Source organism: Heterodontus francisci, chromosome 38 (assembly GCF_036365525.1).
Source record: "Heterodontus francisci isolate sHetFra1 chromosome 38, sHetFra1.hap1, whole genome shotgun sequence".
Classification (NCBI taxonomy): Eukaryota; Metazoa; Chordata; class Chondrichthyes; order Heterodontiformes; family Heterodontidae; genus Heterodontus; species Heterodontus francisci.
The window spans coordinates 14160745-14181971 of record NC_090408.1 but is presented as its reverse complement, the minus strand read 5'-3'; the positions used below and the strand labels follow the sequence as shown (position 1 = coordinate 14181971).

General features: G+C 44.5%; 1 protein-coding gene across 5 annotated transcripts in view; it reads left to right on the top strand.

Annotated features, from left to right (window-relative positions):
• adamtsl3 (ADAMTS-like 3) overlaps positions 1 to 21227 on the top strand; it is a 723872-nt gene that overhangs the window by 377077 nt on the left and 325568 nt on the right. The gene's annotated exons all lie outside the window — the stretch shown is intronic.

Here is a 21227-nt window from a genome sequence, read left to right as displayed (position 1 = left end):
TTTCCTCTACCATCTCTGGAACTATTTGGAGGTCGATAGAAAACTCCCAACAGGGTGACCTCTCCTCTCCTGTTTCTAACTGGATATGGGGTTATATTTGTCAAATATTTTGGGTGAAATTTTGAACAAGGACATACTAAAGATAGGATATCCATTGAATGTTATGTCGATAATCATTCTTTGTGGGACAATGTACACTCTACAAAAATAGTGAGTGAGAAAAGACTATGTATTGACCTTGCTGGATTGAAACAAATGCTGGCGAGAAATGGGTAGGTGCAAGTCATCAGCTTTCCAATTGTTTCACAAGAAAAAATGCTAGTACTAAGAAATTGTTAGGGGTGCGAGAGGAGGGGTGTCTCACAATGTAATACTTTGTACCTATTATGCAATTTATTTTGAAATGTTGTTTGAGTATGTTAATGAAAGTTGTGTTGTAAAAGAAAGAAGGGAATCTGTTAATCTGTTAATTGTGTATCAATGGTTTGATGATATGCAGGTGAAGGGTATTAAATGGGGTCTTAGTTGAGCACTTATAAGCAGACATGCACTGAGACTGGTGGAGGGTTTTTGAGTGAGGAGCTACATGCTTATGATCCTTTTACTCTGCACAATAAATGTGAAACTGAGTAAAGATTGGCTCTAGTATTATCCTTCCATAACAAGCTTTCTGGAATAAAAACAAGAAATGCTGGAACCACTCAGCAGGTCTGGCAGCATCTGTGGAAAGAGAAGCAGAGTTAACGTTTCGGGTCAGTGACCAAAGTTCCGAAGTTTCGGGTCAGTTCCGAAGAAGGGTCAATGACCCGAAACGTTAGCTCTGCTTCTCTTTCCACAGATGCTGCCAGACCTGCTGAGTGGTTCCAGCATTTCTTTTTTTATTTCAGATTTCCAGCATCCGCAGTATTTTGCTTTTATACAAGCTTTCTGGAGTTTAGCAGGGTTGACTAAACTGGTGCACATTTCCTTACCACATATTAGGTCTTGGACCCCCCCCCCTTACTTTTGCCCACTCTGTTCTTCCACTGTCCACAACCCAAAATCTTCTCTATGGTCTTTCCCCTACCTGACACATTACCTCACCCACCTACTCCTACCCAAGAAAAGGAGGAAAAGAAGATTAAAAATGCAAAAGATGGATAGAGGAAAATCTCAAATAAAATCAGAGAAACTTAGAAAATGTCAATGCTGGATAAGACCTTAAATCCAACTAATCGACTTTCCTCCTCTGCCAGTAAATGATGTGTTTCTCTCCAAGCCACTTTTCTAATTTGACCTTGAAATCTAAGCTACTTCCTTCTACAAACTCCCTTGGTAAAAAATACAAAAACTGGCCTCCTACATTCCTCGCCCTCTTTGTTTGATTGTGCCTATTTGTTTCAATAATGAGAAGAGGATGGAGACAAAAATTGAAACCAAAACATCAACATGAATGAGAGTAACCATTTAATCCAACTTGCTGCAAACCAAATCATGGGACGTATTCTAGGAGTAGAAAAAATTCTCTATTCATAGATTCAAATAGTGGATTTTTTCTCTTTTTAAATATTCTTCCTGCATGATACTGCAGCGAAGCTGTAATCAGCAACATGCTTTCTGACGTCTGCAAATGAAGCTTCATAGTTCACTGCTAGATGATCCGCAGGAATGACCTCCAGCTTTTCCCTGTTTCCTGTGGGAAAATGGTTCAATACCACTAATAGTGCAGCTGACAATAGGAGCTCCAGGTTTCAGAAAATATGGCTGCGAATCCAGATCTTTGCACTAGGCTGCCACATATGTTGTTTTCTTCATTAATTTATTTTCCCAGTTCAGCCTCTTTCCAGGGTTTCCCCAGATTAAGTTAATATATGGAATATTTCAGATACCAGTTGAAATAACTTTTTTATTAATTGAATGCCAAGATTAGCAACTTTCTTCGAAAGGAGCATCTTGCACACAAACCCATTGAGTTAACTGGCATTGTGTTACATTCATTGGGTGCAGAATGTAGGAAGAAATCACCTGGGGGAGAAATCTCTCCTTCAAAGGATTTGTGATGGCATGACATTGCAACATCAGAGGGCCTCCCCCATCCCCCAGCCACCCTCAACCATGAACTCTTCACTTGATCGCACTCCACATAAGGCAAATCCTGCCCTCACGAATCAAATTGTTGATGACTAGGTCTGGAGAAATAGAAGCTCCCAAGAAGGTTTACAAATATGGATTAGATTCAAGATTCAGTCATTATTATTATCTAAGCAAGTTAAGCCGCCAAAAAGAAACTGAAATGAATGACCAGTTAATCTGTTTTTAGTTAAAAGAACATTGGCCAGTTCATCCTACTTTTCAGTGAATAATGCTTTGCGTGAGTTTATGTCTAACTGAGTAGACTAATGGGGCTTTGGTTTACCATTCATTTGAGAGCATTTCTGAGAATGCAGCATCAAGTTAAATTAAGTCTATTCAAGTCTGTATGGGGCATGAACCTGTAACTTTTAGTCAGAGAAAAGAGATTCAGCAGTGGCTCAGTTGGTAGTATGCTTGCCTGTGTCAGAAAACTGTGGGTTCAAGTCGCAATCCAGAGACTTGAGCACATAATTCAGGCTGACACTCCAGTGCAGTAGTGAGGGAGTAGTGAGGCAGTAGTGAGGGAGTTCTGCACTGTCTGAGGTATCATTTTTCAGATGAGACGTTAAACTGAGATCCCGCCTACCCTCTTGCATGGATGTAAAAGATCCTATGGCAGTATTTGAAGAAAAGGGGGAAGAGTTCTCCAGAAAAAGCAGAATCTGGTCATTATCTGAATGCTGCTTGTGGCTGTCACTTTTCCCTAAATTATAAGAGTGACTTTAATTGGTTGTAAAGTGCTGTCCTGAAGACGTGAAAGGTGCTATATAAATGCAAGTTCTTTCTGATACCAACTGAACCGAGTTGGCTGGCTCTGTATTCGCAATGACTCGCTTGAGAGAGGCTAAAGATGTGGCCGTGAGATGGGTTCTTGCCTTGAGGTGGCAGTAATAAAGGACACATTTGATTTAACCAATAGATAAGATGCAACTGGATAAGTAGCTTACCCACAGTTTGGGAGAGAAATGCAATGCTGCACTAATGTGCCTCCTGCCTTCCTGTAGTCATGTGACCTCTACTATGAGGCACTCACTGCAGGCATCCATCAGAAGACAGTTTAATAGAGAGAGAGGACTGGATTTTAAGAGCCCGCTGTCAATCTCGGCGGTCAGCTCAAAAAATGGCGGCCCCATGTCAAAGAGCTGCCGCAATCTCAAGCACGGTGACTCATTTAAATAGCTGGGGCGGCCTGCAAACCCCCAACCCCAATCTGGTGGAGGAGGTGGGCTGTCCATCCCCGGCAATAGCGTCAGCTGCCTGCGCCATTTATAAAGCCCTGCTGGCATATTTAAATTTTTAAAGAAATAGTCCCCCAAAATTCAATAAATATATTTATTGTCCTGCTTTTGCACCTGCTGATAGCAATTACAATAACTATTTGCCCTTCCCCCCCCCCCCCCAAAACACTTACTTCTTACATCTAACCTTCTCCCCCACCCCCCCAGCATTGATAAACCTACTTCCTCCCCACTCCCCACCATTGTGGCGCAGCGTTTCCCCGGACGGGGATCTGAAAGCACGGGAGTGTCGGCTGCCATGCCGAAGATCGCACCGGGCCCTCAAGATCGCAAGTAAGCGTATTTAAATTTATTAATGTTATTGATTTGCATATTTAAATTGTGGTCCCACCGCCAGGAGGATCGGGCCGGGCCCTGTGAGATTAACTCTTACACGCCCTCTGAAATGGCCTAGCAAGCCACTCAGTTGGACCTAACCGCTATGAAGTTAATAAAAAGGAATGAAACTGGACGGACCACCCGGCATCAACCTAGGCACCGGAAATGACAATAGCAAACCCAGCCCTATCGACCCTGCAAAGTCCTCCTTACTAACATCTGGGGGCTTGTGCCAAAGTTGGGAGAGCTGTCCCACAGACTAGTCAGGCAACAGCCTGACATAGTCATACTCACGGAATCATACCTTACCGACAATGTCCCAGACACTGCCATCACCATCCCCGGGTATGTCCTGTCCCAACGGCAGGACAGACGCACCAGAGGTGGCAGCACAGTGGTATACAGTAGGGAGGGAGTTGCCCTGGGAGTCCTCAACATTGACTCTGGACCCCATGAAGTCTCATGGCATCAGATCAAACATGGACAAGGAAACCTCCTGCTGATTACCACCTACCGCCCTCCCTCAGCTGATGAGTCAGTACTGCTCCATGTTGAACAGCACTTGGAGGAAGCACTGAGGGTGGCAAGGGCACAAAATGTACTCTGGGTGGGGGATTTCAATGTCCATCACCAAGACTGGCTCACTAGCACCACGACTGAATGAGCTGGCCGAGTCCTAAAGGACATATCTGCTAGTGGCACAGTGGCGATGGGTGGCACAGTGGCGCAGTGGTTAGCACCACAGCCTCACAGCTCCAGGGACCCGGGTTCAATTCTGGGTACTGCCTGTGTGGAGTTTGCAAGTTCTCCCTGTGTCTGCGTGGGTTTCCTCCGGGTGCTCCGGTTTCCTCCCACATGCCAAAGACTTGCTGGTTGATAGGTTAATTGGCCATTATAAATTGCTGCTAGTATAGGTAGGTGGTAGGGAAATATAGGGACAGGTGGGGATGTGGTAGGAATATGGAATTAGTGTAGGATTAGTATAAATGGGTGGTTAATGGTCGGCACAGACTCGGTGGGCCGAAGGGCCTGTTTCAGTGCTGTATCTCTAAACTAAATTAAACTAAACTAGACTGGGTATGCGGCAGGTGGTGAGGGAACCAACAAGAGAGGAAAACATACTTGACCTCGTCCTCACCAATCTGCCTGCCACAGATGCATCTATCCATGACAGTATTGGTAGGAGTGACCACCGCACAGTCATTGTGGAGACAAAGTCCTGCCTTCACATTGAGGATACCCTCCTTCGTGTTGTGTGGCACTACCATCGTGCTAAATGGGATAGATTTCAAACAGATCTAGCAATGCAAAACTGGGCATCCATGAGGTGCTGTGGGCCATCAGCAGCAGCAGAATTGTACTCAACCACAATCTGTAACCTCATGGCCCGGCATATTCCCCACTTTGCCATTACCATCAAGGCAGAAGACCAACCCTGGTTCAATGAGGAGTGCAGCAGGGCATGCCAGGAGCAGCACCAGGCATACCTCAAAATGAGGTGTCAACCTGGTGAAGCTACAACACAGGACTATCTGTGTGCCAAACTGCGTGAGCAGCATGCGATAGACAGAGCTAAGCAATCCCATAACCAACGGATCAAATTTAAGCTCTGTAGTCCTGCCACATCCAGCCATGAATGGTGGTGGACAATTAAACAACTAACTGGAGGAGGTGGCTCCACAAATATCCCCATCCTCAATGATGGGGGAGCCCAGCACATTAGTGCGAAGGATAAGGCAGAAGCATTTGCAACAATCTTCAGCCAGAAGTGCTGAGTTGATGATCCATCTCAGCCTCCTCCTGAAGTCCCCAGCATCACAGATGCCAGACTTCAGCCAATTCGATTCACTCCGCATGATATCAAGAAACGACTGAAGGCACTGGACACTGCAAAAGCTATGGGCCCTGACAATATTCTGACAATAGTACTGAAGACCTGTGCTCCAGAACTTGCCGCGCGCCTAACCAAGCTGTTCCAGTACAGCTGCAACACTGGCATCTACCATGCAATGTGGAAAATTGCCCAGGTATGTCCTGTACACAAAAAGCAGGACATGTCCAACCCGGCCAATTACCACCCCATCAGCCTACTCTCAATCATCAGTAAAGTGATGGAAGGTGTCATCAACAGTACCATCAAGCGGCACTTGCTTAGCAATAACCTGCTCAGTGACGCTCGGTTTGGGTTCCGCCAGAGCCACTCAGCTCCTGACCTCATTACAGCCTTAGTTCAAACATGGACAAAAGAACTGAACTCAAGAAGTGAGGTGAGAGTGACTGCGCTTGACATCAAGGCAGTATTTGACCGAGTATGGCATCAAGGAGCCCTAGCAAAACTGAGGTTAATGGGAATCAGGAGGAAAACCCTCCCTTGGCTGGAGCCATACCTAGCGCAAAGGAAGATGGTTGTGGTTGTTGGAGGTCAATCATTTGAGCTCCAGGACATCACTGCAGGAGTTCCTCAGAGTAGTGTCCTAGGCCCAACCATCTTCAGCTGCTTCATCAATTACCTTCCTTCAATCGTAAGATCAGAAGTGGGGATGTTTGCTGATGATTGCACAATGTTCAGCACCATTTGTGACTCCTCAGATACTGAAGTAGTCCGTGGAGAAATGCAGCAAGACCTGAACAATATCTAGGCTTGTGCTGAGAAGTGGCAAGTAACATTCGCACCACACAAGTGCCAGGCAATGACCTTCTCCAACAAGAGAGAATCTAACCATCTCCCTTTGACGTTCAATGGCATTACCATCACTGAATTCCCCACTATCAACATCCTAGGGGCTACCATCGACCATAAACTGAACTGGAATAGCCATATAAATACCGTGGCTACAAGAGCAGGTCAGAGGCTAGGAATCCTGCGGCGAATAACTCACCTCCTGACTCCCCAAAGCCTGTTCACCATCTACAAGGCACAAGTGAGGAGTGTGAAGCTCGACACCATCCAGGACAAAGCAGCCCGCTTGATTGGCACCCCATCTACAAACATTCACTCCCTCCACCACCGATGTACAGTGGCAGCAGTGTGTACCATCTACAAGATGCACTGCAGCACTGCACCAAGGCTCCTTCAACAGCACCTTCCAAACCCGCGACCTCTACCAACTAGAAGGACAAAGGCAGCAAATGCATGGGAACACCACCACCTGCGAGTTCCCCTCCAAGTCACACACCATCCTGACTTGGAACGATATTGCCATTCCTTCACTGTCTCTGGGTCAAAATCCTGGAACTCCCTTCCTAACAGCACCGTGGGTGTACCTACCCCACATGGACTGTAGTGGTTTAAGAAGGCAGTAGACCACCACCTTCTCAAGGGCAATTAAGGATGGCAATAAATGCTGACCTGGCCAGCAACGCCCACATCCCATGAATGAATAAAAAAAAGAGGAAGGGCAAGAGGGGAGCCTGAGACCCCCTCCTCACCTGGCTGTAACACCACTTGGAAAGCTGAGAGTATGCATCGACCCAGAGGATCTAAATAAACCTCTGAAGAGATCTCACTGCCCCATGCCAACCATCAAAGGAATTTTGCCACAACTTGCAAAGGCAAAAATCTTTGCTACCCTTGATTCGAAGGATGGTTACTGGCAAGTGAAGCTGGATGAAAGCAGAAGCTTTCTAACCACATTCTGGATGCTGTTCGGGTGATTATAGATGGGTACGTATGCTATTTGGCATTTCCACAGCTCCAGAGGAGTATCAACACAGACAGCAAGAGATAGTTAATGATCTTCCCAGAGTGGAAGCTGGTTTATGGATGCAAAGACACAATGGAAGAAGCCATTGCTGACCTCGATCAAAATCTCGTGCAACTGCTAGACAGAGCTTGCCAGATGAACCTGAAGCTGAACAAGAAAAAATTACAATTAAAGATGCCCGAAGTCAAGTACATAGGTCATGTTCTGACAGCAAAAGGTCTTCACCTGGATCCTGAAAAAGTGAGAGTGGTAGCAGTGATGCAGCGACCAACAGCTGTAAAAGCAGTCTAATCATTGGTTGAATTTGTCAACTATTTAGCAAAATTCTTGCCCAATTTGTCTGGGGATTGTGAGCCAACTCACTGCCAAGGATGTGCAGTGGTATTGGGGCACAGAACAAGAAGTACCGTTCACTAAAATCAAGCAGCTAGTGTCATGAAGACCCCCACTTGCCAAGAATGAGGCATATTAATTTCATCATCTGAACATTAATGTTGAACAGTTGCTGGAGTGAAGAAATGACTTGTTTAAAGAGATCACCATACATTTGACTGGAGGACATTTGCATACTAAGAGACAGTGCTTGGAGAGACAAAGTAACAACTCCCCGGTCCAATTGACCCAAATGGATTTTGATCACCAGACACTGAAAGTGTAAGAAAGCTCGCATTCCAGTGTCTGCTAAGATGGAGAATCCACAAGTGCAGGAGTGGTTAAACCAGCTGGTCACATGACTAACCTGCTGGCCCAGGACAGTTTGAAGACAGACTGTAGATTGCAACTGAACCTGGAACAAGAGTGCCCGCTCTCTTGCTTTCTAACAAACCTCCGGATGCACTGAAGTTGCTTAAAACTCAAGAGAGAAAAGACTCCTATATCGAAACAAGTTAAAGTGTGCAATGGGCCCCAATGACCGGCAAGACATACTGGCAACCAAAGATTCGACATCAAACTCAAAGGACAGTAATTACAGCCCAGCTGTTGCCTCAAACTTTTCGCCTTTATTCTTTCTACTTTTTCTGTTCTATCTGTGTGTATGTTTATCACATATGCATGCTAGCGTGGTCACGCCACATATTTGTAGTCGTTAACCGAATTAGAGTTTAAAATTAATCAACTTCCACCTTTCTTGTTTAAATCTAAGAAAACCTGTCTGATTGATTTCTTTGCCTTACAATTGGAAAGCAATGAACAAGGATTCACTGATGGGGAGCTAAAAACACAGTGTTTTTAAAATTAAACCCTGTTAGGAGTAAACCAGGCGAAGGCTGAGAGGGAACCCCTAGACTACATTCTCACCTGGTTGTAACACTAGTGACGGCAACATCAGTGGTGAAATACTATGATGTAAATGATGAAATCACCCTGCAGTGTGATACCAGCAAGATAGGACTTGGAGCAACCCTAATACAGCAAGAACAACCGGTTGCATTTGCATCCAGGGCGTTAATGCAAATGGAACGGTACTACGCTCAAATTGAGAGAGTGCCTGGCCAATGTCTTTGCTTGTGAATATTTTCATCAATACCTACTTGGAAGAGACAAAGTGACAGTCGAGTCTGACCACGAGTCATGTCAAAGCATTTTCCTTAAGCTGTTAAAGCGTCTGCAAAGAATATTACTCTGATTTTGGAGATACTATCTGGATGTGACATACAAGCAAGGGAAACAGATGTACATTGCTGACATGCTGTCGAGAGCAGCACTCCCTATGAAGAAAATAGAGGATGCTACGATTGAGTATGAAATCTTCGAGATCCAATGTGAAGCTGCAGGTCGACATACTCTGAAAGTCATCAACCCAGCAGAGCCATTTAAGCTGATAGAGAAGCGCCTTGCCCAAATCGAACAAACTACCCAACTAGGTGCAACTCTCCAAGAAGTAGTGATGAAAGGATAGCCTGAAAGCATCAAGGACACTCCTGTGGTCACAAGAGCATATTGGGCTTACAGAGATGAATTGACAGCCCAAGATGGCATCTTGTACAAAGGAAATAGAGTCATTATCCCCAAGGAGTTGAGAGGAGAGATGCTAAAGCGCATCCATGCAAGCCCCCCAAGGAATTGAGCCAAGTCTGAGGAAGGCAAGAGAAGTGCTCGACTGGCCAAGCATGAGTAATGAAATCAAGGACCACATCAGCCAGTGCAGTGCATGTAATGAGTACCAAGCTAAGCAAGCTAAGGAGCCGCTGATGACACATGACATCCCAGACAGACCATGGATGAAGCTGGGAGTAAACCACTTTACTCTCACAGGTACTGATTATCTTGTCACCGTAGACTACTATTCTGACTACTGGGAGGTAGACCAGCTGACTTCAACGACTGCTGGTGAGATTGTAGAATGCCTGAAAGCATACTTTGGTCTTTACAGCATTCCAGACATTGTGATGAGTGACAATATCCCTCAGTTCACAAGTGAAGAATTCAGCCACTACAGAAAGGATTGGGAAGTTCAACACTATACTTTATCTCCACACTGTCCCCTGTCAAATGGAAAGGCTAAAGTGGCAGTGGAAATCTCCAAAGGAATCGTAAAGAAATCAAGCAAATCCAGCACAGATGTACACAAGGCAATCCTCAGGTGGAGAAATACAGCTATTGAAGGCATGGTACAAAGACTAATGTCACACCGCACCCAAACTACTCTTCCAATCGCAAAAAAGCTACTGAAGCCAGAAGTAGTAACAGGTGTGAGTGAAAAAATCAAGGTGAAATGACTGAAAGCCAAGTTTCGTTTTGACAAAACTGCCAAACTATTGCCAGAATTGAACATCGGAGAACCAGTCAGGATACAAACCTTCAATACTCTCAACAAGAGTCAGCCCAAGTGGCAACTTGGGGTCTGTGTAGAGCAGTTGTCACCTCGATTGTACACAGTGGAAGTGAACGACCAGATATATTGTTGCAACTGCAGGTACATACGCACATCTGGAGAAACTGTTCCATTACGGAAGGCGGACAACGATCAAGAAGATCTGAACTCACCATCTGCACAGACCACAGATCAACCATCAGTCCCAGAGGTCCACATCACACCAACAACGGATGTGGAACAACAAGTTACCTTGGCAACAAGTGACATGGGAACTACACTCCCTAGAGAAGAAAAACCACCCAGATGAACAGCCAAAGACAACGCGCACGCATGCCATTAAGGCATGATTTAAAGACTATGGGCTGGATTTTACAGGCCCCCCGACATTGGGAATTGTGGCAGAGGGCCCGGAAAATGGCTGCGGGAGAGGGCCGCCAGGGGTCTCCAAGCTGGGAAGGCCTGGCCCCATACTGTCGGCGAAGGCGAGGCCCTGTAGCGGCCCACCCTCCCACGGATTGGCATTGGGAGCAGCATTTACATAATCAAAAAAATGCAAATTAATGAATTAAATACTTACCCGCTGTCACCGTAGTGGCAGCGGCCGGCACTCCCGCGCCTTCGGATTTCCATTCGGAGATCCAATGTAGGTCACTGGTGGGGAGCGGGGAGCAGATAAGTATTTCAGAGCAGGAGAGGAGGAGTGGGGTCAATCTAATATGATTGTTGGAGGGGATGGTGAGAAGGGTTAAAGATAAAAGTTTGTGAACCTTGTCGGGGGGGGGGTGGGTGGGGAAGGCCAGGTACACAAGGTGAAGTATTTTGTGGGGGGGGGAGGAATGAACTGTCTGGTTATTGGTGGGGTGGGGGGGGTGGGAGAGGGACCAGAAACATTAAATAAATGTTTTTAATTCATTTTAAAATGCATATTTTTTTAAATATTTAAACAAAATGGTCGATCTGGAAGACCTTTAAAAATGGCGTTGGCGCCTGTGCATTGGCATCAGGCGCTGTTGCTGGGGTTGGACTGTCTGCCTCCATATCATCCAGGTGGTGGTACGCCCCAGGTATTTAAATGAGCCACCACGTTTATTATCGCAGCAGCTCCACGTCGAGCGGTCTGCACAGGCGGACTGCCATAGTTTACATCTACCGCCGATCTCGTCAGCAGAAATGTTGGCAGTGGACATGTAAAATTCAGCCATATGTGTGCAATGCATGTGCAGAGACTGACAAGAATAACAAACTGCTAAAGCATGAGAACAGTTGTGTGCATAGCGGGTAACTTGGGCAACTCACAGTGTAAATGATAATGCATGCAGTTTTTTTTGTATGAAGGGGGGACGTTTGGGATAGAAATGCAATACTGTACTAATGTGCCTCCTGGTGACCTTTACCATGAGGCACTACTGCAGTTATTTATCAGAAGGCAGTTCAAAAAAGACATAGTACAAGCAAGACTGTTGTCCTGTGAGCTCGTAACACCCATGGTCTTAGCACCATAGGAAACACAGCATTGGTTTGAATTTCTAAGTGACTTCACCCTATCTGCCTAGTTTGTTAGGGTGGAATGAGCATCTTTGGAGTGCACGTGCCTATCACTGTCATGTGTCACGAAGGTAAGGCTAAAGGTTAGGGATGACTGTCTGCTGCCTTAGTTGAAATGGTGTCTTCATCCTGGATCGCAATCATGAAAAGGTCCAAAGGATGACATGAAGTAGATTCTAGATGAAATCTGATTCTCACTTACCACTCTTGCTGAAACTAAAACTATTATGAATATGTTTGTTCAGGTGAAAAAGCAGAAGACTGGTTAGAATGATATTTGGGTTTCAATTTGAGATCAGATGTGAACAATTTGAATGTATCCATTCAAATGGGCCTGTGCATACATTTCTCAGTTAAATACAAATCTATGCATGTGTATGCAGAGTTCTTATATTGGAGATAGCTAGTCCCAAAATCCTTAGTAAACTCTCTGAATACTTGAACAACAGTGAATTCTAATGAAAAGTATTGGATTAATATTGCTGCGTGCAATGATTTATTGACTCATCAAATGTTCTGTAGAATGTCTCCCTTAAGATCACAATATGCTACTTCCAATTAGATAATTCTTCTATGAAGACTTTTATCGTTAATCTTTATTATTGTCCTTGCCAAATTTATGTGCATTCTTGTTGGATGGTGTCCAGATTGGAAGTAGTACACTATCTCAGGCTTCTTATTTTCTGGGTTGGATTTCCTGCTTGAGCACACAGTATATTAAATGGTAGTTAAACATTTAACCTCACAGAATCATAGAATTGTTACAGCACTGAAAGAGGCCGTTCAGCTCATCGTGTCCGCACTGGCTCTCTGGAAGAGAAATTCCCTCAGTCCCATTCCCCTGCCTTCTCTGCATAACCCTGCACATTTTCATACAGCTGTCTTGTTCCCTTTTGAATACTTCAATTGAACCTGCCTCCACCACACTCTCAGGCAACGCATTCTAGACCTTAATCACTAGCTGCATAAAAAAGTTTTTCCTCCTGTCACTTTTGCTTCCCTTACCAAATACTTTAAATCTGTGCCCTCTTGTTCTCAATCCTTTCACGAGTGGGAACAGTTTCTCTCTATCTACTCTGTCCAGACCCCGCATGATTTTGAATACCTCTATCAAATCACCTCTCAGCTTTCTCTTTTCCAAGGAAAACAGTCTTAACTTCTCCAATCTAGCTTCATAACTGAAATTCCTCATCCCTGGAACCATTCTTGTGAATCTCTTCTGTACTCTCTCCAATGCCCTTGGACGCAGTACTCCAGCTGAGGCTTAACTAGTGTCTTATACAAGTTCAGCATAACTTCCTTGCTCTTGTACTCTATGCCCCTATTAATAAAGCCCAGGATACTGTATGCTTTATTAAATGCTCTCTCAAACTGTCCTGCCACCTTCAATGACTTGTGCACTTATACACCCAGGTCCCTCTGCTCCTGCACCCGCTTTAGAATTGTACCCTTTATTCTATATTGTCTCTCCATGTTCTTCCTACCAAAATGAATCACTTCACATTTCTCTGCATTGAACTTCATCTGCCACCTGTCTGCCCACTCCACCAACTTGTCCATGTCCTTTTGAAGTTCTACACTATCCTCCTCACAGTTCACAATGCTCCCAAGTTTCATATCATCTGCAAACTTTGAAACTGTGCCCTGTACACCAAGGTCTAGGTCATTAATATATAACAGGAAAAGCAAGGGTCCCAACACTGATCCCTGGGGAATTCCACTACAAACCTTCCTCCGGCCTGAAAAACATCCATTAACCACTACTCTTTGTTTCCTGTCACTCAGCCAATTTTGTATCCATGTTGCTACCATCCCTTTTATTCCATGAGCTACAAGTTTGCTGTTGTGTGGCACTGTATCCAATGCCTTTTGAAAGTCCATGTACACCACATCCGCAGCATTGCCCTCATCAATCCTCTCTGTTACCTCCTCAAAAAACTCCAGCAAGTTAGTTAAACATGATTTTCCCTTATGGAATCCATGTTGGCTTTCCTTATTTAACTTGCATTTGTCCATTTGACTATTGATTTTGTCCCGAATTATTTTTTCTACAGGTTTTCCCTCCACTGAAGTTAAACTGACTCCCCTGTAGTTGCTGGGCTTATCTTTACACCCTTTTTTGAGTAAGGGTGTAATGTTTGCAATTCTCCAGTCCTCTGGCACTACCCCTGAGTCGAAGGAAGACTAAAAAATTATGGCCAGTGTCTCTTCGATTTCCAACCTCATTTCCCTCAGTATCCTTGGATGCATCTCATCAGGCCTTGGTGTTTTATCTACTTTAAGTACAGACAGCCTATCTGATACTTCCTCTTTACCAATTTTAAACCCCTCAAGTGTCTGGCTTACCTCCTCTTTCATCATTGCCTGGGTTGCATCTTCTTCCTTGGTAAAGACAGATGAAAAGTATTCATTTAATACCTCAGCTATGCCCTCTGCCTTCATGCATAAATCCCCTTTCCAGTCTCTAATCGGCCCCACTCCTCCTTTTACCACCCTTTTAATATTTATATGCCTATAGAAAACTTTGGGATTTCCTTTAATGCTAGCTGACAGTGTCTTCTCATGCTCTCTCTTTGTTTCTCTTATTTGCTTTTTCACTTTCTCTCTCGACCTTCTATATTCAACCTAGTTCTCGATAGTATTATCTACCTCGCATCCGTCATAAGCATACTTTTTCTTCTTTATCTTAATCTCTATCTCTTTTGTCATCCAGGGAGCTCTGGATTTGTTTACTTTTCCCCTTTGAGGGAACATACTTTGTGCCTGAACTATCACTTCTTTGAAGGTAGCCCATTGTTCATCTACCGGTTTTCCTGCCAACTTTTGACTCCAATTTATTTGCCCCAGCTCCATTCTTGCCCCATTGAAGTTGGCCTTCCCCCTAGTTATTTATTCTTACTCTAGATTGCTCTTTATCCTTTTCCATAGTCAGCCTAAACCTTAAGATGCAATGATCACTATGCCCTAAATGGTCTCCTAATGATACTTGATCCACTTGGCCCACCTCATTCCCAAGAACTAGGTCTAGCAGTGCCTTCTATCTTGTTGGACTAGCAACATACTGTTGTAGAAAAGTTTCCTGAACACACTCCAGGAACTCTTGCCCCTCACTGTCCTTTACACTACTATTATCCCAGTCCAAAACTGGATAATTAAAGTCCCCTATTAAAACTACCCTATAAGTTTTGCACCAGTGTAATTTTCTTGCAAATTTGTTCCTCCATGTCCTTCCTACTAGCTGGTGGCCAACAGACAACACCGAGCAGTGTGGCTGCACCTTTTTTGTTCCTCAGCTCTAGCCTAATTGATTTTGTCCTTGACTGCTCTGGGACATCCTTTTTCTCCAGCGCTGCAATGCTCTCCCTAATTAATACCGCCACCCCTCTCCCCTTTTTTCCCTTTCCTATCTTTCCTGAACACCTTGTATCCAAGAATATTTAACACCCAGTCCTGCCCTTCTTTGAGCCAGGTCTCCGTTAAAGCCACAACATATTTCCACATGGCAGTCTGTGCCTGTAGCTCACCAGTCTTATTAACCACACTCCGTGCATTCACATACATGCACATTAACCCTGATTCAGACTTTATTACTTTAATCTTTGCCAATTTTAAAAAAACTAGTATCAAGAATGCATAACTTGTATGTTTACGTAAAATTGGGATTCGTAAGCGTTCCCTGAAGCTAACGCGCCACCAGTAACCCATCTTAAAACATCAGCCAGATTACTGCTTAACCAGATGACCTTTTCACCAGTGTTCCATTTGATGCATAAAATGGCAAAAGCCTTTATTTACATATCTTGGCATCAGAGCTCACATGCGTATGGCAAGCCAAACTGTACAAAGGTATTTATCCAAACAGCCAGTATAAGATGTGCATATTAGCCCAATCCACACGTGGTGCATACAGCTTCTTATAGAAACGGGTGGAGAGCACACACGTCAATTTCTAAATCAAGGATTGGCGTGAAGGAAAGGTGATGTGCTCTCCATGGTGTGAAGAAGCAACATCGATAAGTAGAGGGTCAGACAAGTGTGGGAAAGCTTGTCTGGCCGTGAGCATAGGGTGATGTATTTAGATAATGATCGGCCATGATCATAATTCATGGCGGAGCAGGTGCAAAGGGCCGAATGGCCTATTCCTGCTCCTATTTTCTATGCTTCTATAAGCTAGAAAGCTGTCTATTGAAAATGGCTGACTTGAAGAAAACTGGAGTGAGATACGGACTAAAGAAGGTATGATTGCTACTGAATGGAATCTAAATGTCAACAGGATCCCTGTTCAGTCATTTTGTGATTCAAGCATTACAGATTTGGCTATACAGGAAAGGATAACTGAGGAGAAAGCAAGTGAATTTCTGTCACTTGCCTCCCTGGGGAAGATAATACAATCAGTTGCTACATGGCTGGGTAATGCTGTGCAGGAAAGGCTTTCAGTTCTGCAAACTGCTGTATCAGTGCCACCTGCAAGAAAGACTTCAGGCACACAGGTACTGAGCACAGTAGGAGCATTTCAGAGGAAGGATTACACTGATGAGCAGTACTGAAGTTCAATTGCCAAGACTGAATAACAGATGGCTTCAATAACTTTGGAAACAAACTGCAGAGAACAATTAGTAAGGGATTCAGAAACCTTGCGGTATGGTAATGGTCTCTGGCAGGTAGCTGCTCTCAAGTTGCTGCAGTCTTGCTGCACCTTCCTCAGAACAAGCCAATGGAGAAGCTTCCACAAGAAAGTCTGACGGCTTGAATAAGGCAAGCTATTTTTGCCATGCAAGTGGTTAGCGTCAGCTGTATGTAGGAGCCGGTGGCCAGTTGAATTGCAAGCAGGACACGTGATCTCTTTGAAAATCATGCATTTGCTTTTTTCACCAGTACAGCTTACACAGATAAGCTAGTACATGTGAGTACGAGGAGAATCACAGTGGCACGTCATGTTGAACAAGCAGTGTATTTTAATTAAAAACAGAAAGCGCTGGAAATACTCAGCAGGTCGGGCAGCATCTGTGGAGAGAGAAACAGCGTTAATGTTTCAGGTCTGTGACCTTTCATCAGAGCTTGCTTTTCTTTTAGTGTATTTTAATTCTTATCTTTAATAAAGAAAGACATGAAATACCACTTCGAACTAAGTAGTCATTATTTTCTTTCTGCACCTTTAAACTCTTGTAAAACACACATGATGAAAGTCCAAAAATAGGCTTTAGGGAAAGAGCTCCCTGATTATAGCCTGGCAAACCAGTTATATCTCCTTCAGTTGTTGCTCTGCTTCTGCTAGTTCCATATGATGTTCTTCATACTCATGTCCCGTGGCTTGTGCCTGTACATTTTTCTACAAACAGGCCTCTACTTCTTTCCACAGTTATGTTAAGCACGCAGTGGCTGTCATTGAGCAAGCTCTCCGGGTATATTGTAGAACACTCTAAAGATTTGAAGCATTGTTTGATTTGGCATATGTCTACCTTGCAAGTGTACATCTTTGTAGACTTTGCGGTGGGCGTTTGGATTGCATAGTAGTGGCACAAAAAACATTTGGTAATCCTTAACCTCCAAGAGGTCAGACAGTCATCCTGCCGCCCTGGAGTAAGTGATGTTCTTAATATAGGATGCGTGGCATTATATGGATGTAGTGCATTCACACACCCATAAATCTCTTGAATGTAATCCCTCCTCTCTTCAAAAATCCCAAAGTGTGGTATTCTTATACACATACTAGAATGCAAATCATTTGCAAGAGGCTCAGGAATAATGGAACCAAATTTTATTCAACTACTTAGAGTATAACATATAAATTAAACCACAACAGGTATGAGAAGAAATGCCAAAAAGCATTGGAAACAGTAAAACTAATCCTGAAGCAAACTTTTGGAAACTTCAAGTTCATAATCATCAGCAGATTTGTCAACTGGAGTAGGCAAGTTGACATTGCCCAAGTATTACCTGGTGTCCATGTAATAGTTACCATCAATGTGGTCTTACACCTAATTAAATTGAGGCTCGTCATTCTTCCCCACAACATAATCTTCAGTGGCATCCAAGAGGCTAGATGTGCAGCATACCTCAAATTTGTTAATAGTTCCTGAATCCAGTGCTGTTCACACATCCACTATTTACTGAACTATTAGTTTCACTGTTTAGAGTCTGCATATGACCTCTAGGAGTGTGTATTGCAATACATCCAACTAATCTGTTTCAATTGTACAGTGGTCTTTATGTGTTTGTTCCTGTTGTATTCAGCAGCTGCAACACAAGCTCCTGTGGACCCTCTAAAGATGATTTTGACATCAGATAGTCAAGCTCATAATAATTTGTCGCTAATTTCAATGATTTTCATTTCATGCTCTTGAAGGAGAAGAATTTCTTAATGTTGTAAATTCAAGTTAATGGATGTAACAGACCTCTAAGTCGTGAAGTATAGCATATAGCATCCCAAAACACTTTACAGCTAATGAAGTACTTTTGTAGTGTTGTTGCCGTTGTCATGTGGAAATAATGGCTGCCAATTTGCACACAACAGCAATGTGATAATGACCAGATTATCTGTTTTTCTGAGGGATAAATATTAGGCAAGACGCCAGGGATAACTCACGTGCTTTTCTTTGAATAGTGCCCTAGGCTCTTTTACATCCACCTGAGTGGGCAGGCGGGGCCTCGGTTTAACAACTCACCCGAAAGACACTCTGACTATGCTGCACTCCCTCAGTACTGCTCTGGAGTGTATGCCTAGATGTTGCACAAATTCCTGGATTAGGATGAACTCACAACATTTTGATTCGGAGATGTATGTACTGTCATTGACCCATAGCTTGTACCTAATAGAGCCACAGAAAGTAGAATGTATAAGATAGAAAATGTTGATGTTGTTGTTTGTAATCTTCAAATAAAGGAAATACCTTGGAGCTTCACATGATGGGAGTTCATATTGGGTATTTATGTGGGGAAGTCAGCATGCACAATTTGTAGCCAACACAACATATGGCTCTTCTTTGTGAGTATATCCAACACTTGAGTGTCTCCTTTGTGTGCCAGTAACCAAGACATAGTCTGACCAAAACATTGTTATTCAGCAATGGTTGGGCATGTTGGGAGCAAAATTGGATAGCCCCCAAAAATGGGCGTGGTGATTAACAGGGACCTAACCCGTGCCTGTTCCTTCCGATGCAGGCAGCACGTAAACTTCATGCTGCCTGCTGATTTACATGATAGCTGCATGCAGCACAATGCTAAACATGCAGCTGAGTGGCTGGATGCCTGAGCATGGGGCCCAAATTCATATGAGGCTAGCACCACTTAAAGCTATCCCGCCCCCCCCCCCCCCCCACCCGCCCTCTTAAAGGGGAGGTGCATTTTGGCTGGAGCGGGTACTGGAAATGGCTGGGAAGACATTCTGAGAAGGAACAACACTGACTAATGGCACAGCAGGGGCATGGAGTGTGCTTCACCTCACCTTCACACACTTAGCACTGCGGCAAGCCTCAAGCCCATATCTCGCAGCTTGCACATATTGCCAATAATTCAACCAAGACAGGCACAACAACACTGCATCACCCTCGCTGTCTTTTGCAGGACAAGAAGGTGCATAACTGAAGGCAGCAGAACCCAACCAGTGGGGGACAGGCACAGCCACATGACCATCCTCCATGGCTGGAGACAGTGCTTTCCATCATTAGAGTGGCCATGGCTGAGGCTGTGGCCATCAGTGGGCCTGAAACCTTTGAAGATAACTGTATGCTTGTACCTAATCCTCCTTCTCACATCCCTCATCCCACAATCTCTTCTGATTTACAAGCTGCACATAATGTAAGCATATACTTCTTACTTGACCCCACTCCCAACACCACTACCCTACCCTTGTGCCCTTCTCCTTTCAGATACCCAAGAATTGCCACCTGGCCTGGCAGTGGTGGATGAACAAGAGGTGGAAGAGCAGGAAGACAGTGGTGAAGAATAAACATTAATTCTATTTGCTCTTGCAGCCACCAAATTGACACAGCACGTACTTTAGAGGATAGGTTAGAGAAGGGCTCTGCACATGGTGAAACACTGAGCATGAGTGGTCTACAGCCAAGGCAAGGGGAACATAGGTGCCAGCTTGCCAGAGGGTGAGGTCGCACATGGGTTCTGCTGCAGAGGACTCAGATAATTGGGTGGGCTCAGTAAAAGGCTGATGGGTATGCACACGGAAATGCTTGGTGCATTGACATGCCTACCATGTCACTGTCAAGAAGCATGGAGGAGTCCAGCACCAACCTGGCACAGGACTTAGTGCAGAACTTGGAGTCCATCCTTTGCAATGTGGAAGTGGTAGCTAACTCCACGAAAAGACTTGTAGACTCAACTGTGATGCAGCATCTAATGGCCAATGTCACAGCTTCCATAGCAACACAAGCAGAAGGTACCCAACATCTGGGTGCAGTAGAAGTTCAGACTTGAGTAATGCAGACTCAGCTTGCTGCCATCATAGCTGGGTACCAGTGTTCAAAGGGACTTGCAGGGTCTCACAGTAGTCCAGCAATCTGTTCTCCAACACGTTGCTAGGATTGGATTGCTGAGGCACTGCCCCGAGAGAGTGGCAATGCAGCAGACCAGAATGAATCTTAACAGGTTTTCTGATAAGTACTGCAGGGCTCCTGCAGAGTGGCTCAGGCAGCAGAAATGTTGTTTGAACACCCCAGTGGTCTGTTTGATTGCATTTCATATGGCAGCATAGCTTTCGTTATATGCATGCTGCTCACTTGTGCGTGCTTCACGCACTGGAGTCATGTATCGGGTGGTCAGCGGATAGCTCTCGTCACCAAGTAGCTACTTGCTCCTTTGTCGTAGTGGCTCAAATGCAGATGGCAAAGTGGACTTCTGCAGAATGAAGGCAGTATGACCGCTACCAGGACATTGGGCATTGACCTGCATGATCTTCTGTGTGTAGTAGCAAACCAGCTGGACATTGAGGGTGTGGAACCTTTCTTGGTTGTGATATGTCTCAGAGTTGTCATGCAGTGCTTGCAAAGTGACCTGCATGCAGTTAATAAAACCCTGCACCTTTAGGAAGCCTGCAATCCACAAGAAGCCACGTGTTCACTCTGCCTGCTTCTGTCTGGCAAGAGAGAATGAAAGGTGTTCAGCTCTCTTGGAATACAGAGCCTCAGTGACCTCCCTTATGCAGCAGTAGACAGCAAACTGGGTGGTGTTGCAAATATCACCTGCTGCATCCTGAAAGGAGCCCCACGCACAAAAGTTCATGGCCATGATCACCTGAGTACTTGTCATTGATGTAAATTGGGAAGTAAAATAGCTCCAACACCAATCCCTGGGGTATCAGTTCTCTACACCCCCCTCCATCCCAACTTCTTTCTTCTAATGAATACCTGTTGTTTTCTACGCAACTAATTCCTCATCAATTTACAATATTTACCCTGAATTCTCACATCATTCAGCTTA